We start from the raw sequence: 14,887 nt of genomic DNA, 5'->3' as shown, positions 1-14,887 counted from the left end.
CAGTGGTGGGGGGAGGAGGGGGTCGACGCCCCCGCCTCGCTTGGCATGTGGCAGTGGACCCCATGCCAAGGAAAGGCCACTGGTTTCAGACAGTGTGAGGAAAAATCGTCTCCCCCTTCCCCCGCAGCAAGCCTGGCTATAGTGGCTCCGACACCTACCCCATTTCCGAGCCCAGCAGCAGCTCCATTCCGTCTCCAGTGACACCCCGGCAGGCTGCGCCAATACAGCCACATGTCGGTCACGTGTGCCTGCGCCCAGCCAATGGGCTGGTTACCGACGGGAATGGGGAGCGCCCTGGTCCGCATCCAGCGGATTACACAGCTGCTTCACGCTCTGCTTCCCGACCCGCACTCTGCAGCAGCGCACAGAGCCCCACCCCGCCCCGCCGCACAGACCGACTGAGCCCTACCCCCGCACCGAGCCTCAAGGGTACGACCTCACTGCCCCTATAAGGCATCCATGGAAGCTGATGGTAGCTGACATGCATGATAGGCTGGAGTGGGGGAGGTCCACAGGGTGGAGAGATTAGCATGAGATGCTGGAAGTAGGAAGGGTAATAATAAATTATGTATCATTCGCTATGATTTACACGTTTGCAGCAAAGAGAAACAATTCTATTAAATGTATTACAACAAATAATTTTACACTACAAATCACTGACTTGTTAGGTAAATCACTCGAATTACGTCTGAATTAAAAATTCAGTTATCAGAAAAGCTATGATGGCAGCACAACATAGTGGTTGAGATCAGAGCCCTGGAGTTTCATGGCCTGGGTAGAATCTTTGCTTCTGGCCACTCTAGCTGTGTAACTCCAGGCGTTTAATCTCTCAGTACTTCAATTTCCTCCTCTATGATACGGGAATAGAAGTTTAGAATAGAGATGTGAATATACAAGAAGTATTTACAGCAGTCCCTGACACATACTATGTACTGCTAGCTACTACTAATCTGAGGCTTGAATGTCATATTTTAACGCAAATTCTATGTTCCATTTAAATATAACTATGTGAAGCTTAAATAACCACTTTTATGGGTTAGAAGCACGAAAATCCAAATTGCCAAGAATTTAAAGTTAGATTTAAACTCTGGTTTACATGGGGGAAAACAGTTTCCATTACCTATTTAAAAGGACACTGAGATTCAGGTTTTTAAATAAAGTATATTAACTGTAATCTTTTCTTAATATTTCAAATTAATAATATGAAAAGAAGCAAACTAATAAATAGTATATTGGAGGTAATTCCATACTACTAAAAATTGTATATATTAGAAAAGTAATAGACACACCAAATGTTCATAGAGGTTATCCTTGGAAGGTGAGACTATGGGGTGATTTTTCCTTTTTTGTGTGTGCTTTTGGATTTTTTCCCGCTTTATTAGCCTCTGTGTTATAATGCCTGATATACAGCAAATATGCCCTAAATATTTGTTGAATGAACAAATGAATGACTTCCACACTGATCACATATTACTGTAATTAAAATATATATATATATATATATAAAGTTTAAATATATCTAGAAACAACTTCTCTTCATATTTGAAGTAAAGAAAACACGTGAACCAATCTTTCAAGATCATCTTACTGAAAAGTGCATGATTCATTGCACAGGACTTAATTATTTATATAGTCACTGATTGTGTCAAATTCAGAATAATTTCTCATAAGGCCTAGAACTTCCAGAAAAAGTATCTTTCAAAACAAAGAATACATTTAAAAAGCTTCTCAGAATAACTTCTTAGTACTCTAAGAAACAATTGTCAGTCTACACTCTTGACTCAGACTGTGATTCAAGCCATTATTTAGTAAACCAGTTTGTAGCCAAAGTATTTGTCTAAATTTTTACTACACGTATTGTAGAAATTAGTCAGTGACTCAAATGACAAGATTTTAAAGAAAGCTACGAACATATTCATTAATCAGTATGCTTCAAATCTAACAGCAAGCCAATCTAAAAGGTTTACATTTTATTTACAATGTTGCCAATTAAATTCAGTAAGATTTTCCAAGCAGTTTCCTCAGGGATTCTGTAAAATTTGACGTGAATTTTATTTTTAAAATATATTTATCTACTTTAAAAGCTATAATTAAAAATATATATGATCAGAATATATTGGGCCAAATTTGAAACCATGGAGATCACTGAAGCATTAACTTGTATTACCAGGTTTGTACATATCTCAGAATAAAGCTTGTGCCATCCCTATTTAATCAAATATGTTATCATTTACAACACGCACATATTTATGCACTAAATATATTTTCTGATCAAAATGAAATACAGAAATAAATTGTATAAGGCTGTCTGAAGACTGCCCTGACAAACATAACCCTGATTTCAAATATCAGTGTCCATTATGACCAGCTTCACTGTTTCTAGTAAATGGCTTCATAAGTGAATGTTATATACGTGAACACATAATTCACCTTTAAAACAAAAACAAAAACAAAACCCCTTCTGAACCTTCTGCAGCTAAAGAAGAAAAAAAAGAATAACCAAATTGGAAAAGGATTCTTAATGTGTTAAATCTTGTGTTCCATTTTTACAGACACATTTGGCCTAATTTTAGACTTGTGGTTTAAAAAAATAAGAACATTAGCAACAATATTAACTACTGTAAAATGAGTTAAAAGTAGTGCTTTCAGTTGCCTTAATTGACTTTTGTGCTTTATAAATAAATTTAACTCTTTCTCTTTATTGAAGACCTCAGACACAGATTTATTTCCATAAAGAGTTCAACAAGTTTTTCTTCTTTAAAAATAATAATTATGCACTGAAAAAGCAGTTGCTAGCGTAAATTTAACTTTTATAGGTGCTAAGTCATCAAGTAAAGCTCAAATTAATTTAGGAACCTTTCTTTTTTTTTTTTTTTCCTTTTTGTCTTTTTTACTGGCCGGTAACGGGATCGCAACCCTTGGTGTCACGCCCGTACCGGGGACCGGCAACGGGATCGCAACCCTCAGTGTTGCGCCCGCGCCACGCTCAGCCAGTGAGCGGGAACCAGTCACCACATGGGATCTGAACCCTCAGCGGGAGCGCCGCTGCGCTCCCAAGCGGCACACTCTCCAGTGCGCCACCGGGCCGGCCCGGAACCTTTCTAATCTTTGGATTTATACTTGGTTATGGTATAATGAGAAAGCATAAGAAGATAATAAAATAAGTTAGTTTTCCAAGGTCAAACTGGTTGTGAAGACTTTTCCATATTTTTCATGAGATATGGGAAGGAGGTGAAATGTTGCAATGGCAATGATATTTTTAGTGATAGTTTTAGTGAAATTAAGTGGAAGATACATTCACAGTCTTCTACAAGCCACACATATCTGTGTGTCCTGTGTTACCTTAAGAGGCTAAAGTCTCAAAAGAAGTGGTGCTATTCCTAGCACCAATAACAGAATCTTAATTCATTTTTCTCCCTCCAATTTCTCTCCTCTCTAATCAGTAAACATCAAAATAGTTATTTACGCTTCTGCTCAAGAAGATTCTACAGCTTTCTATTGCTGACAGTGGAATTGAGATAGTTTGGACTTTAGTCATGGAGTACAGAGAGGGGCATGTTAATTAGTCTTACTACACTAAAACGCTTCCTAGGTATATTAAGTTTCCTACGGCTGCCACAATAAATCACCACAAATTTAGTGGCTTAAAACAACACAAATTTAATATCTTATAGTTCTGTAGTTCAAAAGTCCAAAATCGGTCTCACCGGGCTAAGCATCAAGTTTCTGCAGGGCTGCACTCCTTTCTGGAGATTCTAAGGGAGAATCTTTTTTTTTTTTCTTTTTAATTTTTAAAATGACTATTTTGGGGGAGACTTACTCATTTATTTTTAATTGAAACATAATTGATTATACATATCTATGGGGTACAGTGTTGAATATCAATACCTGTGTTCAACACATGATCCTCAAATCAGGATAATTACTATATTTATCATCACACAATGCAATCTTTTTTTGTGATTCTTTAACATCGGTATGTTCTGCCAGGGACAAGAAGGACCAAGCAATGTTCTAGATTCTGCTGTCAAAGCTCCCAGTACACTACAATAGGGAGAACATTTTGAAATGCCTTTTAATTTAGAGGGCTATACAGCCTCAGACCCTGCTTACAGGAGGAAAAAACTTCTTCCTGCCAAAAAGCTTTGTAGGCATCTTCTAGGTGTATTGGCAGTGACAGGAGAAAAAATATGTTCCACTAATAAATACACAGAAAAAATGTTTTACCACATTAAGGAATGAAAGAAATAGATATCGAAATAAGAGTACCATTTTCACCTATTAAATAGGAAATGATATGCTAAAATAAAATTGTAGGGTCAGTGAGAATACACTCAAATATCTTTAAAATGTTTAAAATGCTTATACCCAAGCAAGCTCAGTTAAAAGAAATCACCCAATGTACAATCAGATACATGCACGAAGATTTATAATTCAAAGATATTGAGCATTACTTACACTACTGAAATGTTAGAAAGGACCTCGATTACTAACAGCAGCTTTTAATTACACTTTTGGCACATTTGCAAGATAATTAAAATTATGTTGTAGATGATAACTATATAATATACAACTATATTATATAACTCGTGATATTAGGTGAAAATGCAGAATATCGTATGTCTAATATGAAACTAATATGATACCAACTAGTTTTTTTTTTTTTTTTTAAACAAATTATATATGTAACAGAGAAGGCCAGAAAGAGATAACCAAATATCAAGTGTTCATCTCTGGGCACGGAATTAAGAGAATTTTAGTTTTTCTGAATTTTATAAAATTCCCATAACCTAATAGACATAATTTCTATAGTTCCCCCCCACCCCCCCAAAAGTTCAGTACTTCTAGGTTGGAACTGAAGTCATGGCATTTGAAGGAGAGATAAATTAACATATATTTCTCACTTAACCTGAGGCCAAAGGTAGATTCAGATTTTGTGGAGGCCAGGAGCATATACAAATGAGGGGGGGGGGGAGATTCCTTAAGAAAAATACAAATTAATTAAAAATTGCTAAGGCTGTTGCAAAGGCATTGGAAAGGGCTATGCAATTAGGTTCACTAGGCTTCATTAGTTTCATGATAAATCTGTTTTGAAATCAGAGGCAGACATTATGTTTGGCATTCTTATATATACAATCTCATCTAATTCTAACAAAACTTCTGCAGAGATAAAAATATCACTATTCACACACATAGAGAACTGAGGCTCAAAGAAATTTAAAAACTTATCCAAGTCTATACACAATGAAGTGGCAGTCAGACTCCCAAGCCAATGATGATTATATTGCCTGTCTCTCCAGGCCTTGTGAGCACTTCCCTACACAAAATTAGATTGACCTATAGTTATCTCCTAGAGTAGCTTGTACTTCTCTTTCATAATTTAATCCTTCATAAAAAGTTACTTGTTCAGTTAGCATCCTGATGCTCACTGCACTACCTGGCTCTGTAGTAGTAGGTACTCAATAAATATTTATTGAATTCATTTAAAAAAAAATAATCAGAGTAAGGGAAAATGACAAATCTGAAGCAGCTTTGAAAATGTCCATTGAAATGCACAATGAATCCCCTTTACCCATATATTTTTATTGGTGAGTAATCACAGAGCTCTCTAGGAAGATATCTAGAACAAAATTTCTTTAAATGCAAGAGACACCTTTGTGTTAGTTTAGTTAAATAACTAAAGAGAAACAGAGTTTGGAGTTATATTATGGCGGTGTGGAAAATACAAGGTAATACCCGGTAGATAGCACATCAGTAAAGGCAAAAGAAATCAGAAAAACTGTGATGACTCAACAATGGCCACCTTGTCTGAGTTAATTCTGCTTCACTGCCCTTGTAGAATATTTAACTAGGTATTAGGTTAAATAAAGGCAACTTATGCAAAATTAGGCAGTATTTTGGCCCCCCATGACTTGCTCACTGGTGTTACTCTAGTAAATATACTGCATTACATGGTAAAAGGAACTTGGCAGAGGTAACTATAATTATTAATTAGCTAACCTTAAAACAGAGAGATTATCCTGGGGGGACCCTACATGAACCCTTAAAAACTTAAAACCATTCACTGGTTTCCCAATGAAATCAGAATAACTTTCAAATTCCTTACCTTGGTTTACAACTCTGCATAATCTAGCTCCCACTCTCACCACCTCCCTGTTCCCCTTCCCCCTTCTCCTCTCCCTCCCCTATCTTTTATGGCTTAGCACTGCCTTTCCTTCAGTCTCAAAAACTCTGTTCCCAAATCTTCAAATGAAGACCTGTTCCTTCAGGTCTCAGAATAAATGTCACATCTTCAAAGAGACCTTTCACAATCACCTTATCAATGCTCGTACCATCCTCAAACTTTCTACCACATTATGATGTGTAGTATTCAAAGCATCTGAGGTCTGAAAAGTTCTATGCATCTATGTAACAGGCATATCTCAGAGATATTTGCGGGTTTGGTTCCAGACCACTGGAATAAAACAAGTCACAAGAATTTTTTTGGTTTCCCAGTGCATGTTTACAGTACACTGTAGTGTATTAAGTGTGCAACAGCATTATGTCTATATAAAAAAAATACATACCTTAATTAAAAAAATACTTTATTGCTAAAAAAACCTAATGAACATCTAAGCCTTCAGTGAGCTGTAACCTTTTTGCTGGTGGAGGGTTTTACCTTGATGTTGACTGCTGCTGACTGATTAGGATGGTGGTTACTCAAGGTTGGAGCGGCTGTGGCACTTTCTTAAAATAAGACAACAATGAAGTTTTGCTGCATCGATTGACTCTTTCATTTGCAAAAGATTTCTTTGTAGCATGTGATGCTGTTTGAAATAAGTTCTACTGTGGGTAAAATGCTTTCAAAATTGGAGTCAATCCTCTCAAACCCTGCCACTGCTTTATCAACTAGTTTATGTAATACTCTAAGTCCTTTGTTGTCATTTCAACAATGCTCACAGCATCTTCACCAGGAGTAGATTCTATCTCAAGAAATCACTTTCTTTGCTTAACCATAAGAAGCAACTCTTCATCCATTAAAGTTTTATCATGAGAGTGCAGCAATTCAGTCACATCTTCAGGCTCTACTTCTAATTCTAGTTCTCTTGCTATTTCTGCCACATTTGCAGTTACTTCCTCTACTAGTCTTGAACCTCTCAAAGTCATCCACGAGGGTTGGAATCAAACTTCTTCCAAACTATTGTTAATGTTGATATTTTGACCTCCTCTCATGAATCACAAACATTCTTAATAGAATCTAGAATGGTGAATCCTTTCCAGAAGGTTTTCAATTTACTTTGCCCACATCTAACAGAGGAATCATTATCTACAGCAGCTGTAACCTTACAAAATGTATTTCTCAAATAATAAGACTTGAAAGTTGAAAATGACTCCTTGATCCATGGGATGCAGAACGTGTGTTGTGGTAGCAGGCATGAAAACATCATTCATCTCCCTGTTCATCTCCATCAGAGCTCTTGGATGACCAAGTACACTGTCAATGAGCAGTAATATTTTGAAGGCATCTTTTCTTCCTGAGGAGCAGGTCTCAGCGGTGGGCTCAAAATATTTAGAAAACCATGCTTTAAACAAATGTGCTGTTATCCAGGCTTTGTTGTTCCATTTACAGAGCACCAGCAGAGTAGATTTAGCATAATTCTTAAGGGCCCTGGATTTTCAAAATGGTAAATTAGCATTGGTTTCAACTTAAAATCACCAGCTACACTAGCCCCTAACAAAAGAATCAGCCTGCCCTTTGAAGCTTTGATGCCACGCATTAAATTCTCTCTAGCTCTGAAAGTCCTAGACAGCATCTTCCAATAGAGGCTGTTTCATCTACACTGAAAATCTGCTTATAATACCAAGGTCATGAGTTCAGATCCCTGTACTGGCCAGCCACAAAGAAAGAAAAAAAAAAAAAAAAAGGAAGGAAAGAAAGAAAGAAAATCTGTGGTTTAGTGGTAGGCTTATTCATCAACGATCTTATAGATCTTCTTTCTGTATAATGTGCTACATACAGCTTCTACACCAGCACTTGATGCTACACCTTGCACTTGTATGTTATGGAGATGGCTTCTCTCCTTAAACCTCATGAACCACCCTCTCTAGCTTCAAACTTTTCTTCTGCAGTTTCCTCACCTCGCTCAGCCTTCATAGAATTCAAGAGAGTTATGGCCTTGCTCTGTGTGGATTACGCTTTGGCCTAAGGGAATGTTGTGGCTGGTTTGCTCTTCTATTCAGACCACTAAAACTTTCTCCGTATCAGCAATAAGGCTGTCTTGCATTCTTATCAATCGTCTGTTCACTGGAATAGCACTTTTAATTTCCTTCAAGAACTTTTCCTTCTCATTCACAAGCTGGCTAACTGCTTGGTGCAAGAGGCCTAGCTTTCAGCCTATTTCAGCTTTTGACATGCCTTTCTTACTAAGCTTAATCATTTCTAGCTTTGATTTAAAGTGACAGACATGTGACTTCCTTTCATTTGACCACTTAGAGGCCACTGTAGGGTTAACTGATCTAATTTCAATATTGTTGTGTCTCAGGGAATAGGGAGGCACGAGGAGAGGAAGAGTGATGGGGGAATGGCCAGTCTGTGGAGCAGTCAGAACACACATAACATTTATTGATTAAGTTCACCATCTTATATGGATGCAGTTCACGCTGTCCCAAAACAATTAACACTAGTAACATCAAAGACCACTCATCACAGATCACCATGACATACTAATAATGAAAAAGTTTAAAATACTGAAAGATTATCAAAATGTTACAGAGACATGAAGTGAACACATGCTGTTGAAAAAACGGTGCTTACAGACTTGCTCAAGGCAGGGTTCCCATAAATCTTCAATTTGTAAAAAATACAATAACTGCAAAACACAATAAAGCAAGGATCTTTAAAATGAGGTATGCCTGTATTTAATTTTCTGCTTCCCAAATTGAAATATAAATTCCATGAGGACAGGAACCTAGATTCTCCTGCACTGCTGTTTCCCTGTCATCTAGAATACGGCTTGGTGCTTTCTGTTCAATGTGTGAATGTAGATGATATAACAATGAATAAGACATTGACTTATAATCTGGTAAGAGACTAAGACATTTATGACAAGTTTTAATACAAGGTAATGCACTGTTAAAGGATGGCAGATTAGATTGTTTCTGGCTAGGTAATCAAGAAATACTTCAGAGAGAAAGCAGCAACAGAACTACCTTTAAAGGATATTTAGCAATTTTTCAGAGAGGAGATTCCAACCTTACCTATTAGGTTAAAAAATTTAGACTTCAACCCATAGGCAATGAAAAAAGAGAAGTGTTTCAAATAAGAAGGAACACATAATTACAGCAAGATCCACAAAAATTAACAGAATTACTTGCATACTATTACTCATTTATGGCTATATTTAATGGCCCAAAACTTTTTCAACTGGAAAATATGCTTGTAGAAAAAAATTTTATTTGGTGTCATTCTGGAAATTTTGACAACACAGTTACTTATTAGTTCTATGTTGTTAATAAAACAAAAAACAAACCACCTTTGGCAACCATTTTACCCAATTAAATAAAATATTCAAATATTTGTGAATAAGTAAGAAAAAATTTTTTTTAAATTCTTAATGCATTCTAATCTAGTAAACCTCCAGTTTCTGGGCATGCAATGTTTTAAACTAACCTCCCCTTTGCAAAAATAATAATAATAATTCTGATTCTTTTTAATGAAATGTTTAAAACAAGATTTTATGCTTGCCTGTTTTTTTTTTAAAAGTCTCATAGAATATTTTTAAATTTTGATATTTACTTAAAATCTAAAACAGTTACAAGATTGCTCCCAAACATATAGTTTTACATCCAAACTTATAAACTGCATTTATAAAGGTATCATTTTAACACTGAAGAGCTCAGTGACTTAAGGCCATTAAGACAGTACCAAATGTTTATATCACTGTCAATTCAAAGAAGAGGAGCACATATAATGAGTCTTTGTAAAAAACCTTTCTCCCATGAAAATAGGATTAAAAATGATCATTAGTGTAATATTTAAAATATCATATAATGCCGAGATAACTTGATGAGTCATTCATCAGTTTATAAAACATGGATTAGCCCTTGAAATAAATCAGAATTGATAAGGAAAACCCCAATTTTAATTGATATTTTAAAAATCTGGTGCACATAAAAGAATAAATATAGAGCCTAATAATGGTGTTTATTTATTAGAACTTTAAACCAAATTTTTGAGTCAAAAGACTTTTATTCTCATGCTAATATCCCTGAATTCCTACCTTAAATGAAAATATATAAACACTTTTTCAACACCCTATATACCAATTGCAGATAGCATTGCCTAATACTATAATATTTTCTTTTCCTTTTTAGTTTTTCTTTTTATTTTTAACTCTTCCCTTCTTATTCAGCTTTATGCTGAATTTTAAATATATGAGGCAAAGTGTAGACTGTAAAATTATTTCACTTTCGAATGTCTGAAGATATTATAGGCTAAATAGTCCAAACTTATTAATTAAAAAAAAAAAAAATCTACCCACTATTACTGAACTGTGTCAATCAAATCAGAAACCTCTGGATCATTTGGACCACCCCTAATAGTACCTAATATATAGATTCATTTTAAGGATTAGCAGACTAACTCACTAATAAGAGTTCATAATGAATATTTAATACTACACTGTAAGAGGGAAGTGAGAAAGGAAAATCAAATCAACCTAATAAATGTAATTCCTTCTTTCAATATAGATTAGTACTTTTAAAATTTCATATTTACTTTATAAGTCTTTTTAAACTTAGTTTGCCAGTATGAGTAATCTTCAAAAAGTTCATGGAAATGTTTGTATTATCTTATAATTCTATTTTTACACTAACTTTTTGAAGTGCCCTTGTATTCCAAGGTTGAAGTGACATACGGCTTTTGTAGAAGCAAAAAGTAAGCTTTAAGAATTGGAGTAAATTTCATCTTCCTCAACAGATAACAGCTACCATTAAGTATCCTGATCCCACACCAGATTGTACCTCATACAATATGATAAAAGCTTTTCCCCAATGTTATCCCAAAGAATATCGGCTATTTAACCAACAAATAGTTAGATTTGCCCAATAAAACACTTGGGACTTCCATAGAAAAGGGATGCTTTTGATACATGTCCTTTTATAAAAGAGAACACAAAGTTCTTTAAAAGAAAAAAAAAAGTCTCTTATGCAGCAATAAGACAACTTGACTGGATCTGTCAACCATTTATCTTACAGGAACAGTCTATATAAAATCTTATTGGCCTTGAAGCTAGGAGGGCTCATTTTTCCTCCTTCTATTGAAATAATTTTTTCTTACACTATTCTGGCATTAAGAACAATATGCTACTTGAAATGTTTTTAAAAATTCTCAAGAAACTTAACAGTGGTTTCCTCTGGGGAGTAGAATTGAGTGGCACTTTTTGCTTTTTAAGTTTTTAACAGTTGCCTATACTAGTTTTAAATTAACAAAAAAACAGCTCAAAGTTATACATATCAAAAAATAATCCGTAATTGCCAGCTGCTAGAAAGACCCTTCAAGATTAGTATTTTCTACCTTTTATAGCATTCACATGGTGACGAAATAAATTTCCAAGCTCATTAACACTTTATCTAAGGTCCTTTATGATCTGGGCCCTTCACGCCTGCCTCTTCATCTCTGCCCATGGCCACCCAACTACTCCAGCTACACTCCAATCACTTGGATTGCTGTGCACTCACCAACTACTATACTTACTATTTCGTCTACTGGAAGGTTCTTAGCCCTGCTTTTCCACCTAGCTAATGCTGACCCTTTTTTTAGGACCCAGTTTAGATGGCATCTCCCAAAAGCCTTCCCTAACTCCCCTGGCCGGCGTTAGCTCTTCCCCTACCCCCACCCCACTATACTTCCAGAAGTCCCTGTGTTCACCAGCTATCTCATTTACCACATATTTGGGATTTACCTATCTATTGGTCTTTCTCACTAAGCTGCTTGAGGACAAGACTCTTGTCTTGGTAAGTCATCATTGTATTCTCAACAGTATTCTTGTGTATTTTGCCTGGTTGAAAGTAGGTACTCAAATATTCGTGGATTATGAATAAACTACCTCTCATATGTCAAGACCCAATTTTGTGAAGCTGTCTCTAACTATCCCAAGCAGTCAGGTGCTTTCCCTTCTATGCTCTCATAATACTTACATCAATTATCAACTCAACTAATATCTATTTCCTCATACCCATTAGACTGTGAGCTTCTGAACAAGGAGCCTGTCTTCATCTTCATAAGTATGCAAGTACTATTCTGGTTATCTACTAGAAATTAAATATCTGAGTGAATGAAGATTATCCCTTAAAAAATAAAAGTGAAAAAAGAACAAGCATAGGATAGCCTGCTCATTTATTATTTATTTTTCCATCTTTACTAATAATAAGAGACCATAAAGCTCTAAAAACATTTTGTGCTTGCTTTAGGATTAGGGATAGGGAGCCATTAAAAGATCAAACTATTCCCCAGACAGTTTCTCATCCCCTGACTTCCTGAAAACCGGCTCTTTTTCATCTAAATTCTATTCTTATTTCTAACCATTAAACCCTTGACCCCCACAAAACTGGAGCCTTCCCAGTAGCTAGAAGCAGGGAAGTACCACTTTAGTTCTCTGGCAAAGAGGAGGGTAGGGGCAGTAATGATAAGGTAAAGAGGGAAACTCTTACTCCAGAGCAACAAGAAGAGATGAAATGTTTCTGACATTCCAAATTCAAAAGCTGAACACATTTTCCTCTAGAAATAGTGTTATTCATTGCCTCTAGAAATGGTGTTATTCATTGCAGTTATGGCACTTCATACTGCATATGAATTTGACGGTCTTTGTGGGCAAGTCTGAGGACATAATCATTACAGTCAACATTATTCCTATGGGACCACCAGATGTTTGGACTTCTTAACTATCATTACTTTCTTTACGTTTTCCCCTCTCACGTAAGAAAATCTGAATTTCACCACAATAGATATGACATAGTGTTTAATATATTTTACTACAATAGCATAGAAATTTATGTAACTCACAAAATCAAACAGTATACTTTAATACTACTGTACTAAAAACAGACTACCAATAAATTACTCAACTCCTCTGTAACTTCAAATTCTTCAGTGAATATCCTCTTCACCCATTTACTTTAATTGAACCCTGATGACACCACTCTCTTTGCAGCTTTCTCAAGAGGAGACTTTTTTTGTCCCCCCATCCCATGTCCTTTAAGGCCAGGAGATAAGAATGATGGGATGTGAAGAAGTCAAGAGAAGCAAAAGATGTGCTCCTTTCACCCAATTACCACGTCTAAACCATTTCTCCTATTTGCTTAACACCCAAGAGCTTTTGACATGCTACTCAGCTATGTATCCTCTATTGCCCCCAACATGCTTCTCCACTCTTACTCCCATCATCACTCTCAGTGACTTCAAAGTCTAGGTGGATTACCCATATACTATCCCAGCTCTTTAGTTTCTTAATTTCTTCACCTCCAAATACCATCTTCTGTGATCCACTCAGGGCTTTGACATCGTCAATAACTATACCAACTCCAAATTTTACCCAAAAATCTCAATAACCAAATTTCTACTATTTGAATCATGCCTCCTGTATAATCCATTTCTGTGCTTATAACAAAATACATGCAACTGAGAATTTTATACAGAAAATGATTTTTTTTTTTTTTTAAAGATGACTGGTAAGGGGATCTTAACCCTTGACTTGGTGTTGTCAGCACCACGCTCTCCAAAGTGAGCAACCGGCCATCCCTATATAGGGATCCAAACCCATGGTCTTGGTGTTATCAGCTCCACACTGTTCCCAAGTGAGCTGCAGGCCGGCCCAGAAAACGAAATTTATTGCTTACAGTTTCAGAGGCTAGGAAGCCCAAAGTCCAGGGGACCCATCTGGTGAAGGCTTTCTCTGGCGGTGACTGCAGTGATATCAGGATATCACATTGTGAAAATGGAGCAGAGAGAGAACAAGAGAGCAACTTCCTCATTCATTCTCCTTTTAAAGTCCTCCAAACCACACCCATGACCACCATTTTTAATCCATTCACTACTGCACGGTCCTACAATTTAATCACCTCTTCAAGGCACCACCTTTCAATTACCATAATAGGATTTCCCACCCTCAACTGTTACAGTGGGGATTAAGCGTCAGTGACATTGGGGTGCCATTCAATCCACAATGGAAATTCCTCATAGACATCTGCTTGTGTGGTTAGCAAATGAGCTATTTTAGCTAGATTTTTCCAAATTACGTTTGATTCATGGGACCACTTTTGTTAAACTCCAACCACTAAGATTTCCACACTGAAATATAAGATGATCAGACTTAAACAGAAAGTTGTTTATCCTCTTCCCCTATCTGCCTTTTAGTTTTTGAAAGGACAAACTGTTCTGGAGCTTGAATGGGAGTTATCGTTATGATTTAAAATCCTTAAGTGTGTCATGTTCCGGAATGCTAATATTTGATGAAAACAGAAATTAGACTCTACCATAGTAGTATAAATATTTACAGCTATGTCTGTGAAATTTTGGGTTTCTGTGAACTGCAGTTTGAAAGGATAAACAAGAAACTGGTAACAGTGATTGCCTCTGTGGGTGACTGAGGGACAGGTGCAATAGGTTTATTTTCACTTCATACATATTCTCTTGTACTTTTTGAAATGTGTACTACATGCAGGTAATATCTGCTTAAAGATAAAACACTTTTTTTTGGATTCAAAATGGCGATGGGTCTGGAGCGCCCGCGTCAGGAAACAGCGCGATCCTGAGAGCTGTGTGCTGTGATACCAGAGTATTGACTGCATTTCCAAGAGCAACAAAGGACGAATAAATCTTTCAACAACGATCCTACATCGACAAACAAGC

The 14,887-nt window shown here is 36.3% G+C and overlaps 1 protein-coding gene and 1 long non-coding RNA gene across 4 annotated transcripts in view; both read right to left on the bottom strand.

Annotated features, from left to right (window-relative positions):
- APC (adenomatous polyposis coli) overlaps positions 1-14,887 on the bottom strand; it is a 127,008-nt gene that overhangs the window by 95,773 nt on the left and 16,348 nt on the right. For 2 of the 3 annotated variants that reach the window (XM_008568176.1, XM_008568179.1), the window contains exon 1: positions 159-302. The exons of the other annotated variant lie outside the window; for it this stretch is intronic. The gene's annotated coding sequence lies outside the window, so the exon portion shown is untranslated. Of the gene's footprint in view, positions 1-158; positions 303-14,887 lie in introns of those variants that run through there. 3 annotated transcript variants of the gene reach the window in all.
- The window catches only part of LOC103586842, a 67,545-nt gene that overhangs the window by 36,316 nt on the left and 16,342 nt on the right, over positions 1-14,887 (bottom strand). The gene's annotated exons all lie outside the window — the stretch shown is intronic.

This window comes from Galeopterus variegatus, unplaced genomic scaffold (assembly GCF_000696425.1).
Source record: "Galeopterus variegatus unplaced genomic scaffold, G_variegatus-3.0.2 Scaffold385, whole genome shotgun sequence".
NCBI lineage: Eukaryota > Metazoa > Chordata > Mammalia > Dermoptera > Cynocephalidae > Galeopterus > Galeopterus variegatus.
The sequence above is the reverse complement of the archived record's forward strand: the minus strand, read 5'-3'. Positions and strand labels throughout refer to the sequence as shown.